Source organism: Pristiophorus japonicus, chromosome 10, assembly GCF_044704955.1.
Source record: "Pristiophorus japonicus isolate sPriJap1 chromosome 10, sPriJap1.hap1, whole genome shotgun sequence".
Lineage (NCBI taxonomy): Eukaryota > Metazoa > Chordata > Chondrichthyes > Pristiophoridae > Pristiophorus > Pristiophorus japonicus.
The window spans coordinates 1,234,619-1,247,175 of record NC_091986.1 but is presented as its reverse complement, the minus strand read 5'-3'; the positions used below and the strand labels follow the sequence as shown (position 1 = coordinate 1,247,175).

The window sequence follows — 12,557 nt, the reverse complement described above, 5'->3', positions numbered from 1 at the left end:
ACCGAGATTGACCGATATTTATTAGGCAAGAGTATTACGGGATATGGATCAAAGGCAGGTAAATGGAATTGAGCGACAGAACAGCCATGATCTAATTGAATGGAGCTGAATGGCCTAACCTTGTTCCTAGATCGTGAAACTTTAAATATAGTGATGAATTACGATTTATACAATATTGGCACTATTTCCCATGGTGAAAACAAAGACTGGTTAGTTTGTTTCCTCTCAGTCCCCAAGCTAAAAACACAATGACCTGCTTGTTCCCACACTACAGAAAAACGTATTAAAATGTCCGGAAACCGTGGTTGAATCAACAACTTTAAAGTCCCATTTTTATTGTTTATAAGTTAGCAAATGAAAGACTGCACCTTAGTTTACCGAGTGAGAAATCTCAAGTTATGGCTTGTAATTTCCGGAGGAAAATGAACAACAATTTGAGGAAGTAGAACTCCCCGCCACCACTCGACTTTTGATGCCACCATCGCCCCCTTTATTTAAAATCCAGACTATAAGGTAAGCGTACTGCAGACTACTGCAAGATTGACGCACTCACAATATTCCTAGAAAACAGGGTTTTTGCGATCTGTACTCGCTTTGGTAGTTCTGTCCACTGTCCCTTCAACATGATACCAAAAAAGGTTGAAAGAAATCTCAAAAGTCAGCTGGGCCTAGATACAGCCAACCTAAAATTTACCATTTAAAAATTGTACACTTGTTCTTTCCCAACATTGTTCAAAATCACAAATTCCACTTTCTACTATTGTATTAACAATTATTCTTACGAATTACACCAATTATAAATTGAACCTATGCTGCTTGCTGTTAAGTAATACCTGGAATGCATTTATCTTGTCGCACTGCCACTACCAGCGCCTGTTAGGAGACATGGGCAAAGAAGGATTAATCTGTATTTCATGACTTATGAGGATAGGTTGAGGAGGTTGGGCCTATGCGCATTGGAGTTCAGAAAAATGAGAGGTGATCTTATTGAAACTTATAAGATAATGAGAGGGCGCGACAAGGTAGATGTAGAGACGATATTTCCACTCATAAGGGAAACTAAAACTAGGGGAGATAGTCTCAGAATAAGGGGCCACTCATTTAAAACTGAGATGAGGAGGAATTTATTCTCAGAGGGTTGTAAATCTGTGGAATTCTCTGCCCCAGAGAGCTGTGGAGGCTGGGTCATTGAATATATTTAAGGCGGAGATAGACAGATTTTTAAGCGACAAGGGAATAAAGGGTTATGGGGAGCGGGCAGGGAAGTGGAGCCGAGTCCATGATCAGATCAGCCATGATCTTAGTGAATGGCGGAGTAGGCTCGAGGGACCAAATGGCCTACTCCTGCTCCTATTATATTCTTAAAATAGCAGAGATTGAACAACAGAAGCTCATTTATTATGCTTCTCTATTGGAATGCTAAAGCTGGTCTCCTAAGACAATAAGCACCTGCATGCTCATTATATCCTAGACTAATGAAATAACTCAGTGTGGTATTGTGCGAGACTTAAATGAATTGGATCCAACAACCTTGAATAATGAAGATGGAGTTACGGGGAAATGGAGGGAAATGGCATTATGAGATGAAATAATCTTTCCCATGTCAGTCAGTAGTGTATAACTTTACCAATTGGATTTTAAATATTCTACATATTGATTGGGCTAATCAAACTGGTAGCAATACAGTGGAGGAGTATTTCCTGGAGTATATTAGGGATGGTTTTCTAGACCAATATGTCGAGCAACTAACTAGAGAACAGACCATCCTAGACTGGGTCTTGTGTAACGAGAGAGGATTAATTAGCAATCTTGTTGTGCGAGGCCCCTTGGGGAAGAGTGACCATAATATGGCAGAATTCTTTATTAAGATGGAGAGCGACACAGTTAATTCAGAGACTAGGGTCCTGAACTTAAAGAAAGGAAACTTCGATGGTATGAGATGTGATTTGACTAGAATAGACTGGCGAATGATACTTAAAGGGTTGAGGTGGATAGGCAATGGCAGACATTTAAAGATCACATGGATGAACTACAACTATTGTACATCCCCTGTCTGGAGTAAAAATAAAACAGGAAAGGTGGCTCAACCGTGGCTAACAAGGGAAATTAGGGAGAGTGTTAAATCCAAGGAACAGGCATAAATTCAGGTGAATTTCGAATGGGAAACAAAGAAATGGCAGACCAGTTAAACAAATACTCTGGTTCTGTCTTCACAAATAATGTTCCGGAAATATTAGGGGACTGAGGGTCGATTGAGAAGGAGAAACTGAAGGATATCCTTATAAAGCGGGAAATTGTGTTAGGGAAATTGATGGGATTGAAGGCCGATAAATCCCCGGGGCCTGATAGTCTGCATCCCAGAGTACTTAAGGAAATGGCCATAGAAATAGTGGATGTATTAGTGATCATTTTCCAACAGTCTATCAACTGTGGATCAGTTCCTATGGACTAGAGGGTAGCTAATGTAATACTACTGTTTAAAAAAGGAGGGAGAGAGAAAACGGGTAATTATAGACCTGTTAGCCTGACATCAGCAGTGGGGAAAATGTTGGAATCAATTATTAAAGATGAAATAGCAGTGCATTTGGAAAGCAGTGACAGGATCGGTCCAAGTCAGCATGGATTTATGAAAGGGAAATTATGCTGGACAAATCTTCTGGAATGTTTTCAGGATCTAACTAGTAGAGTGGACAAGGGAGAACCAGTGGATGTGGACTTTCAAAAGGCTTTTGACAAGGTCCCACACAAGAGATTAGTGTGCAAAATCAAAGCACATGGTATTAGGGGTAATGTACTGACATGGATAGAGAATTGGTTAGCAGACAGGAAGCAGAGAGTCGGGATAAACAGCTCCTTTTCAGAATGGCAGGCAGTGACTAGTGGAGTGCCTCAGGGCTCCGTGCTGGGACCCCAGCTCTTTACAATGATTTGGATGAAGGAATCGAGTGTAATATCTCGAAGTTTGCAGATGACACTAAACTGGGTGGCGGTATGAGCTGTGAGAAGGACGCTAAAAGGCTGCAAGGTGACTTGGACAGGTTAGGTGAGTGGGCAGATGCAGTATAATGTGGATAAATGTGAGATTATCCACTTTGGTGGCAAAAACACGAAGGCAGAATATTATCTGAATGGCAGAAGATTAGGAAAGGGGGAGGTGCAATGAGACCTGGGTGTCATGGTTCATCAGTCATTGAAAACTGGCATGCAGGTACAGCAGGCGGTGAAGAAAGCAAATAGTATGTTGGCCTTCATAGATAGGGGATTTGAGTATAGGAGCAGGGAGGTCTTACTGCAGTTGCACAGGGCCTTGGTGAGGCCTCACCTGGAATATTGTGTTCAGTTTTGGTCTCCTAATCTGAGGAAGGACGTTCTTGCTATTGAGGGAGTGCAGCGAAGGTTCACCAGACTGATTCCTGGGATGGCTGGACTGACATATGAGGAGAGACTGGACCAACTGGGCCTTTATACATTGGAGTTTAGAAGGATGAGAGTGGATCTCATAGAAACTTAGAAGATTTTGATGGGACTGGACATGTTAGATGCGGGAAGAATGTTCCTGATGATGGGGAAGTCCAGAACCAGGGGACACAGTCTTAGGATAAGGGATAGGCCATTTAGGACTGAGATGAGGAGAAATTTCTTCACTCAGAGTTGTTAACCTGTGGAATTCCCTACCGCAGAGAGTTGTTGATGCCAGTTCATTGGATATATTCAAGAGGGAGTTAGATATGGCCCTTACGGCTAAAGGGATCAAAGGGTCTGGAGAGAAAGCAGGAAAGGGGCACTGAGGTAAATGATCAGCCGTGATCTTATTGAATGGTGGTGCAGGCTCGAAGGGCCGAATGGTCTACTCCTGCACCTATTTTCTATGTTTCTATAAATTAGCCAGAAAAAGCAGCAAACCGAAGGACTCGGAGAAATTTAGAATTCAGCAGAGGACTAGGGGTTTAATTAGGAGGGGGAAAAGAGGGTACGAGAGTAAGCTTGCAGGGAACATAAAAACTGATTGCAAAAGCTTCTACAGATATGCGAGAAAAAGATTAGTGAAAACTAATGTAGGTCCCTTGCAGTCAGAATCAGGTGAATTCATAATGGGGAACAAGGAAATGGCAGACCAGTTGAACAAATACTTTGGTTCTGTCTTCACTAAGGAAGACACAAATAACCTCCCGAAAATACTCGGGGACCGAGGGTCTAGCGAGAAGGAGGAACTGAGAGAAATCCTTATTAGTCAGGAAATGGTGTTAGGGAAGCTGATGGGACTGAAGGCTGATAAATCCCCAGGGCCTGATAGTCTGCATCCCAGAGTACTTAAGGAAGAGGCCCTAGAAATAGTAGATGCATTGGTGGTCATTTTCCAAAATTCTATGGACTCTGGATCAGTTCCTATGGATTGGAGGGTAGCTAATGTAACCCCACTTTTAAAAAAAGGAGGGAGAGAAAACAGGGAATTATAGACCGGTTAGCCTGACATCGGTGGTGGGGAAAATGCTGGAATCAATTATTAAAGATGTAATAGCAGCGCATTTGAAAAGCAGTGACAGGATCGGTCCAAGTCAGCATGGATTTATGAAAGGGAAATCATGCTTGACAAATCTTTGAGTTTTTTTAAGGATATAACTAGTAGGGACAAGAAAGAACCAGTGGATGTGGTGTATTTCAAAGACTTTTGACAAGGTCCCACACAAGAGATTAGTGTGCAAAATTGAGTCTCATGGTATTGGGGGTAATGTATTGACGCGGATAGAGAACTGGTTGGCAGACAGGAAGCAAAGAGTAGGAATAAACGGGTCCTTTTCAGAATGGCAGACAGTGACTAGTGGGGTGCCGCAAGGTTAAGTGCTGGGACCCCAGCTATTTACAATATACAATAATGATTTAGACGAAGGAATTGAATGTAATATCTCCAAGTTTGCAGATGACACTAAGCTGGGTGGCAGTGTGAGCTGTGAGGAGAATGCCAAGAGGCTGCAGGGTGACTTGGACAGGTTAGATGAATGGACAAATGCATGAAAGATGCAGTATAATGTGGATAAATGTGAGGTTATCCACTTTGGTGGCAAAAACAGGAAAGCAAATTATCTGAATGTTGACAGATTAGTAAAAGGGGAGGTGCAACGAGACCTGGGTGTCATGGTACATCAGTCACTGAAGGTAGGCATACAGGTATAGCAGGCAGTAAAGAAGGCAAATGGCATGCTGGCCTTCATAGCGAGAGGATTTGAGTATAGGAGGAGGGAGGTCTTGCTGCAGTTGTACAGGGCCTTCGTGAGACCACATCTTGAGTATTGTGCGCAGTTTTGGTCTCCTAATCTGAGGAAGGACATGCTTGCTATTGAGGGAGTGCAGCGAAGGTTCACCAGACTGATTCCCGGGATGGCAGGACTGACATATGAAGAAAGACTGGATCGGCTCGGCTTATACTCACTTAGAATTTAGAAGAATGAGAGGGGGTCTCATAGAAACATAAAATTATGACGGGACTGGACAGGTTAGGTGCAGGAAGAACGTTCCCGATGTTGGGGAAGTCCAGAACCAGGGGTCACAGTCTAAGGATAAGGGGTAAGCCATTTAGGACCGAGATGAGGAGAAACTTCTTCACTCAGAGAATTGTGGACCTGTGGAATTCTCTACCACAGAAAGTTGTTGAGTCCAGTTCATTGGATATATTCAAGAGGGAGCTAGATGTGGCCCTTACGGCTAAAGGGATCAGGGGAAATGGAGAGAAGGCGGGAGTGGGGTACTGAAGTTGCATGATCAGCCATGATCATATTGAATTGTGGTGCAGGCTCGAAGGGCCGAATGGCCTACTCCTGCCCCTATTTTCTATGTTTCAATGATTCACCCAGTTGTGTTGTTGAAGCAATCAGCTAAATTGTGCAATAATATTTTCAGCACGATGCGTTTTCGCTGAACAAGATTTATTTGTTTTAGTATCTTGTAGACTAGAGAAGTAGTTGCAAGCCTTATAAAAGTGATTGGTAGTCAGGAGAGATATACAAACCAGAAAATTGTAACAAGAATTTGGATTTAAACTCAAGAGTTGTGTACTCAATAGACAGTTTCCCAAGCCATCTTGCCTTTTACTGCATTTTCTTACCGTCATTGAATGAACTCACATAAAGCTAGCTTGCTGACACCCCCCCAACTTCGGCATCAACCTGGTACAGTAAAGGCGACACTAAAGCCCACCGCTGGCGGCAGTGACATAAACATCTACGTCCAGTAAAGGAATTGGAGTCAGGACATATAGGCATTGAAAAGCTTAGCCAATCCATATCCTCAGCGAGTCCTCAAATACTGTGGAAGGTGGGGCAACAGGAAACAAAGCTGCAAATCATGACTTCCAAGACAATTACGTAGGACAAAAAGTGATTTTTCTCAGTGTTAATCTGATAGAATCCTTTGTGTAATTTAAAAAGCAATGGCATGGCACCTGGATCCCATGGTACTGCAGAGTTATTTCTTCCTGAAGCAGTTACACAACACAGCAGAAAGTGAAATGAAAGTACAACTTAAAAATAAATAAAGTCTTCATTAATTACTGTAGCAGATACCTTACAGTGGAAATCCTAGGCACAATATGCAGAACTATGTGCTCCATCGATAACTGAAGACAGATGACTAAGGTGAGGAGCAGCTACACGAGGAAGGGAGTGCAGAGTCATTTTTCCAAGAATTTAATCAGTTATAGAACCATACAACACAGAAGAGTACCATTCGACCCATCATAACTGTGCTGGCTCTATAAAAGAGCTCTCCAATTAGTCCCACTCCCCTGTCTCCAAAAACCCTGAAAATTCTTCCTTTTCAAGTATACATCCAATATACTATGCACTGAGTGGAAGAAGAACAAGGCTTTGGGCATTAATTTAACCCTCTGCTACTGAAGCAAAGATATCTTGTTCAGCGAGACCCACGAGTGCTGAAAATCACATGACAATTTAGCTGACTGCTTTCACACCACAACTGACTGAATCTTTAAAATCCTCAGACTGGATTTATTAAAAGAAAATCGCTGAAGCTGGCTGTCACTCGATCAAGGACCAATTTATCATCAATATATAAACCCCAATTTTAAAAGGCACTGGAGGCCCATCAAAATTGTGGTTTATACATTGATAAAAATGATCAATATACAGTTTATAATTTAGGGAGAATAAAAATGGCTGACAGCGCTGGTGACTAACAACAACTTGTATTTATATAGCGCCTTTAACGTAGCAAAATGTCCCAAGGCATTTCAGTGCTATAAGACAAAAAAAATGTGACACCGAGCCAGTTAAGAAGAAATTATAGCAGATGACCAAAAGCTTCATCAAAGAGGTATGTTTTAAGGAGTGTCTTAGAAAACAGAGAAAACATAGAAAATAGGCACAGGAATAGGCCATTCGGCCCTTCGAGCCTGCACCAACATTCAATAAGATCATTGCTGATCATTCCCTCAGTACCCCTCTCCTGCTTTCTCTCCATACCCCTTAATCCCTTTAGCCGTAAGGGCCATATCTAACTCCCTCTTGAATATATCCAATGAAATGACATCAACAACTCTCTGCGACAGAGAATTCCACAGGTTACAACTCTGAGTGAAGAAGTTTCTCCTCATCTCGGTCCTAAATGGCCTGCCCCTTATCCTTAGATTATGTCCCCTGGTTCTGGACGTCCCCAACATCGGGAACATTCTTCCTGCATCTAACGTCCAGTCCCATTCAGAATTTTATACGTTTCTATGAGATCCCCTTTCATCCTTCTAAACTCCAGTGAATAGAGACCCAGTTGATCCAGTCTCTCCTCATATGTCAGTCCTGCCATCCCGGGAATCAGTCGGGTGAACCTTCGCTGCACTCCCTCAATAGCAAGAACGTCCTTCCTCAGATTAGGAGACCAAAACTGAACACAATATTCCAGGTGAGGGTTCACCAAGGCCCTGTACAACAGCAGTAAGACCTCTCTGCTCCTATACGCAAATCCCCTAGCTATGAAGGCCAACATACCATTTGCCTTCTTCACCGCCTGCTGTACCAGCATGCCAACTTTCAATGACTGATGAACCATGACACCCAGGTCTCGTTGCACCCCCCCTTTTCCTAATCTGCCGCCATTCAGATAATATTCTGCCTTCATGTTTTTGCCACCAAAGTGGATAACCTCACATTTATTCACATTATACTGCATCTGCCATGTATTTGCCCACTCACCTAACCTGTCCAAGTCACCCTGCAGCCTCTTAGCATCCTCCTCACAGCTCACACTGCCACCCAGCTTCGTGTCATCTGCAAACTTGGAGATATTGCACTCAATTCCTTCATCTAAATCATTGATGTACATAAGGCCCGAACATTACCCTGCAGTTGTGGAAGGGACCCCGTGCCGGCCGCTTTTGTCCCCGGCCGAAGTGACTCTGCACCGGGCCCTAGGCCAAAGGACTCTGCACCGGCGGAGTCCATGCCATGCCGAAAGCACTCCACACCTGCACCTGTCGAACCGGCCGGGGGGACTCCGGGACATGGAACCGGCCAAAGAGACTCCGGGGATGTCGACCCGGCCTAAGGGACTCCTGGCCGGCGTTGAGCCAGCAGAAGGGACAGAGGCAGCGGCGTTCAACCCAACGTCTTATACTCCCAACCAACTTTTAATTAATTTTTAAACTTTTAATCAACCTTTAAACTTATTTAAACAATTTGGGAGAACTTTTAAAACTCACATTTTAGACTCTTAATCGAAATACTTTTAAATATCTATTATTAATCTACATTTTTGACTTAATAACTCTTAGAAACTTTTTAAACAAACTGGGAATCTTTATCAACTTTTAACTTTAAAATAACTTTGTAAGTCACCTTCCAAATGCCTGCCCCCCAACCAAGCCTCGGGCCATCGACCATCAACGGCGCTACTCGGCGCCGAGCGTGTGGCCAACACTTCGCTGTAGGCAATTAGACTCATACAGCAGTGCCTGGTCTCCAGGTGTCTGGGACCTCCCTTGCCACTGGACCAAGACCTTGCTCAGCGAAGCCCGTGTGGTTGCCGGTGTGCAACGGCCACCCCACGTTAAAAGAACTCACGCACAGGCATCTTCCACTTCGCTAATATGAAGTTCAGGACCTGGAAAGTCAGGACCCTCATGGACAATCCCAACAGCAACAGGCCGGAACGCCACACTACCATAGTTGCCCGGGAACGCAGACGTTTTGACATTGACATCGCCGCCCTAAGCAAGACCCGGCAGGCAGGGGAAGGTCATCTGAAGGAACAAGGTGGAGGTTATATCTTCTTCTGGAAAGGGAAACCAGAGGCAGAACGCCGCCTTCATGGAGTCAGCTTTGCCGTCAAGAATGAGCTGGTCGACCGCCTCAAAGTCTCCCCCTGTGGAGTGAACGAACACCTCATGACTCTTGATATTACTTTATCCAGGAACCAATGTGCCACAGTCATCAGTGCGTACCCCCCAACTCTCGATGCAACAGATGAGGCTCAAGAGGGTTTTTATTCCAACCTCGAGACAGCCTTGTCCCGTGTCCCCACAGGTAACAAATTGAGCCTCCTGGTTGATTTTAATGTCAGGGTCGGCAAAAACACAGCCCTCTGAGGAGGCGTGATTGGCAGAGAGGGGGTAGGGAAAGCCAACTCCAGCGGTACCCTACTCCTGACAAAAAGTCTCGAACATGAACTCTTCATTACCAACACCCTGTTCCGCCAGAGGGACAAATACAAGGCATCGTGGCTACACCCTCACTCCAAACACTGGCACCTGCTCGACTATTCATCGTCCGAGCCAGGGATCACAAAGATGCGCGCATCACCCGCGCCATGACAGGAGCTGACGACTGCTGGACGGACCATCACCGAATCCGATCCATCATCAACATTAATATTGCCCCAAAGCAGAGGGGACAGCAGAAGCAGTACCGCAAAAAAGTTACTGCCGGGGCACTTAGAAACCCAGTTAATAGAGCCCGATACAGCCAGCGCCTCACAGGCAATCTGGCGTGCCTTGATGACCTGGAGATGCTGACTCCCCATAGCGCTTGGTCTGCCCTCCAGGCCTCGATAACCAGTGCCTGTGAAGAGACACTTGGTCACTCAACCAGAAAACATCAGGACTGGTTTGATGAAAATGATCAGGAGATCGAAGAACTAATCGATCGCAAGTTGAGCCTCAAGCAACAACCCAATTCGGGAGTGCGAAACAACATTACAGACGGCTCAAGGCTCAGGTGCAACAAAAAACCCGGGATCTAAAGAACTGGTGGTGGATGGAAAAAGCACAGGAGATACAACAACTGGCCGACTGCCACGACATGCGAGAATTCTTCATCGCAGTCAAGACCACCTACGGTCCAAACTCCCAAGGCCTCACCCCACTCCTGGCCAAGAAAGGGGGAACCATCGTCAAGGACACTGAGGCAGTCAGGGCCCGCTGGAAGGAACACTATGAAGATCTCCTCAATCGAGACTCTGCCTTTGACTCGAGTGTTCTCGACTCCATCCCGCAGCATGCAGCCCGCCACCACCTCAGTGAAACTCCAACGTTGCACGGGGTTGGCAAAGCCATAAAACAGCTGAAGAATAACAAGGCTACGGGTGCGGATGGAATCCCTGCTGAGGCGCTAAAGTATGGTGGGGAGGCGCTGTTGGCATGGATACATGACCTCATCTCTCTCATCTGGAGGGAGGAGAGCATGCTGGGAGATCTCAGAGATGCAGTGATTGTGACCATTTTTAAAAAAGGGGACAAGTCCGACTGTGGCAACTACAGGGGAATCTCCCTGCTATCAGCCACTGGGAAAGTTGTCGCTCGAGTTCTCCTCAATCGTCTTCTCCCTGTGGCTGAGGAGCTCCTCCCGGAGTCACAGTGCAGATTTCGTCCTCTACGAGCACAATGGACATGATCTTTGCAGCGCGACAGCTGCAGGAAAATTGCAGTGAGCAGCGCCAGACCTTATACATGGCCTTCTTCGAGCTTACAAAGGCCTTTGACACTGTCGACCGCGAGGGTCTATGGAGCGTCCTCCTCAGTTTCGGATATCTCCAAAAGTTTGTCAACATCTTTCGCCTGCTTCACGATGACATGCAGGCCGTGATCCTTACCAACGGATCCATTACAGACCCAATTCACACCCGGACCGGGGTCAAACAGCGCTGCGTTATCGCTCCAACCCTCTTCTCAATCTTCCTTGCCGCCATGCTCCACCTCACAGTCAACAAGCTTCCCGCTGGAGTGGAATTAAAATACAGAACCAGTGGGAAGCTGTTTAACCTATGCCGCCTCCAGGCCAGGTCCAAGATCACTCCAACCTCTGTCGTTGAGCTGTGGTATGCGGACGTTGCCTGCGTCTGCGCACACAGAGGCTGAACTCCAGGATATAGTCAATGTATTCACCGAGGCATATGAAAGCATGGGCCTTACGCTTAACATCCGTAAGACAAAGGTCCTCCACCAGCCTGTCACCGCCGCACAGCACTGTCCCCCAGTCATCAAGATCCACGGCGTGGCCCTGGACAACGTGGACCATTTCCCATATCTCGGGAGCCTCTTGTCAACAAAGGCAGACATTGATGCAGAGATTCAACATCGCCTCCAGTGTGCCAGTGCAGCCTTCGGCCGTCTGAGGAAAAGAGTGTTTGAAGACCAGGTCCTCAAACCTACCACCAAGCTCATGGTCTACAGGGCTGTAATAATACCCGCCCTCCTGTATGGATCTGAAGCATGGACAATGTATAGAAGGCACCTCAAGTCGCTGGAGATATACCACCAACGATGTCTCCGCAAGATCCTGCAAATCTCCTGGGAGGACAGGCGCACCAACATCAGTGTCCTCGTCCAGACTAACATCCTCAGCATTGAAGCACTGACCACGCTCGATCAGCTTCGCTGAGCAGGCCACATAGATCGCATGCCAGATACGAGACTCCCTAAGCAAATGCTTTATGCGGAGCTCCTTCGTGATAAACGAGCCAAAGGAGGACAGCGGAAACGTTATAAGGACACCCTCAAAGACTCCCTGGTAAAGTGCGATATCACCACTGACACCTACGAGACCCTGGCTGAAGACCGCCCGAGGTGGAGAAAGTGCATCCGGGAGGGCGTTGAGAACACGAAAAGGCCAACGCAGGCAGCAGAAGGAGCGCGCGACAAACCAGCAGCACCGACAGTTTCCCTCGACGAATGTCTGTCCCACCTGTAACAGGGTCTGTGGCTCTCGTATCAGACTGTTCAGCCATCAAAGAACTCACTTTGGGAGTGGAAGCAAGTCTTCCTCGATTCCGAGGGACTGCCTATGATGATGATGTATATTGTAAATAGCTGGGGTCCCAGCACTGATCCCTGTTGCACCCCGTCACTGCCTGCCATTCTGAAAAGGACCCATTAATCCCGACTCTCTGCTTCCTGTCTGCCAACCAGTTCTCTATCCACGTCAGTATATTACCCCCAATACCATGTACTTTAATTTTGCACACCAATCTCGTGTGGGAACTTGTCAAAAGCCTTTTGAAAGTCTTGAAGGAGGTAAAGAGGCAGAGAGGTTTAGGCAGGGAGTTCCAGAGTTTGGGGC

The 12,557-nt window shown here is 45.9% G+C and overlaps 1 protein-coding gene across 1 annotated transcript in view; it reads right to left on the bottom strand.

The window, feature by feature from the left end:
- Window positions 1-12,557, bottom strand: part of abcc4 (ATP binding cassette subfamily C member 4 (PEL blood group)) — a 443,243-nt gene that overhangs the window by 414,271 nt on the left and 16,415 nt on the right. The gene's annotated exons all lie outside the window — the stretch shown is intronic.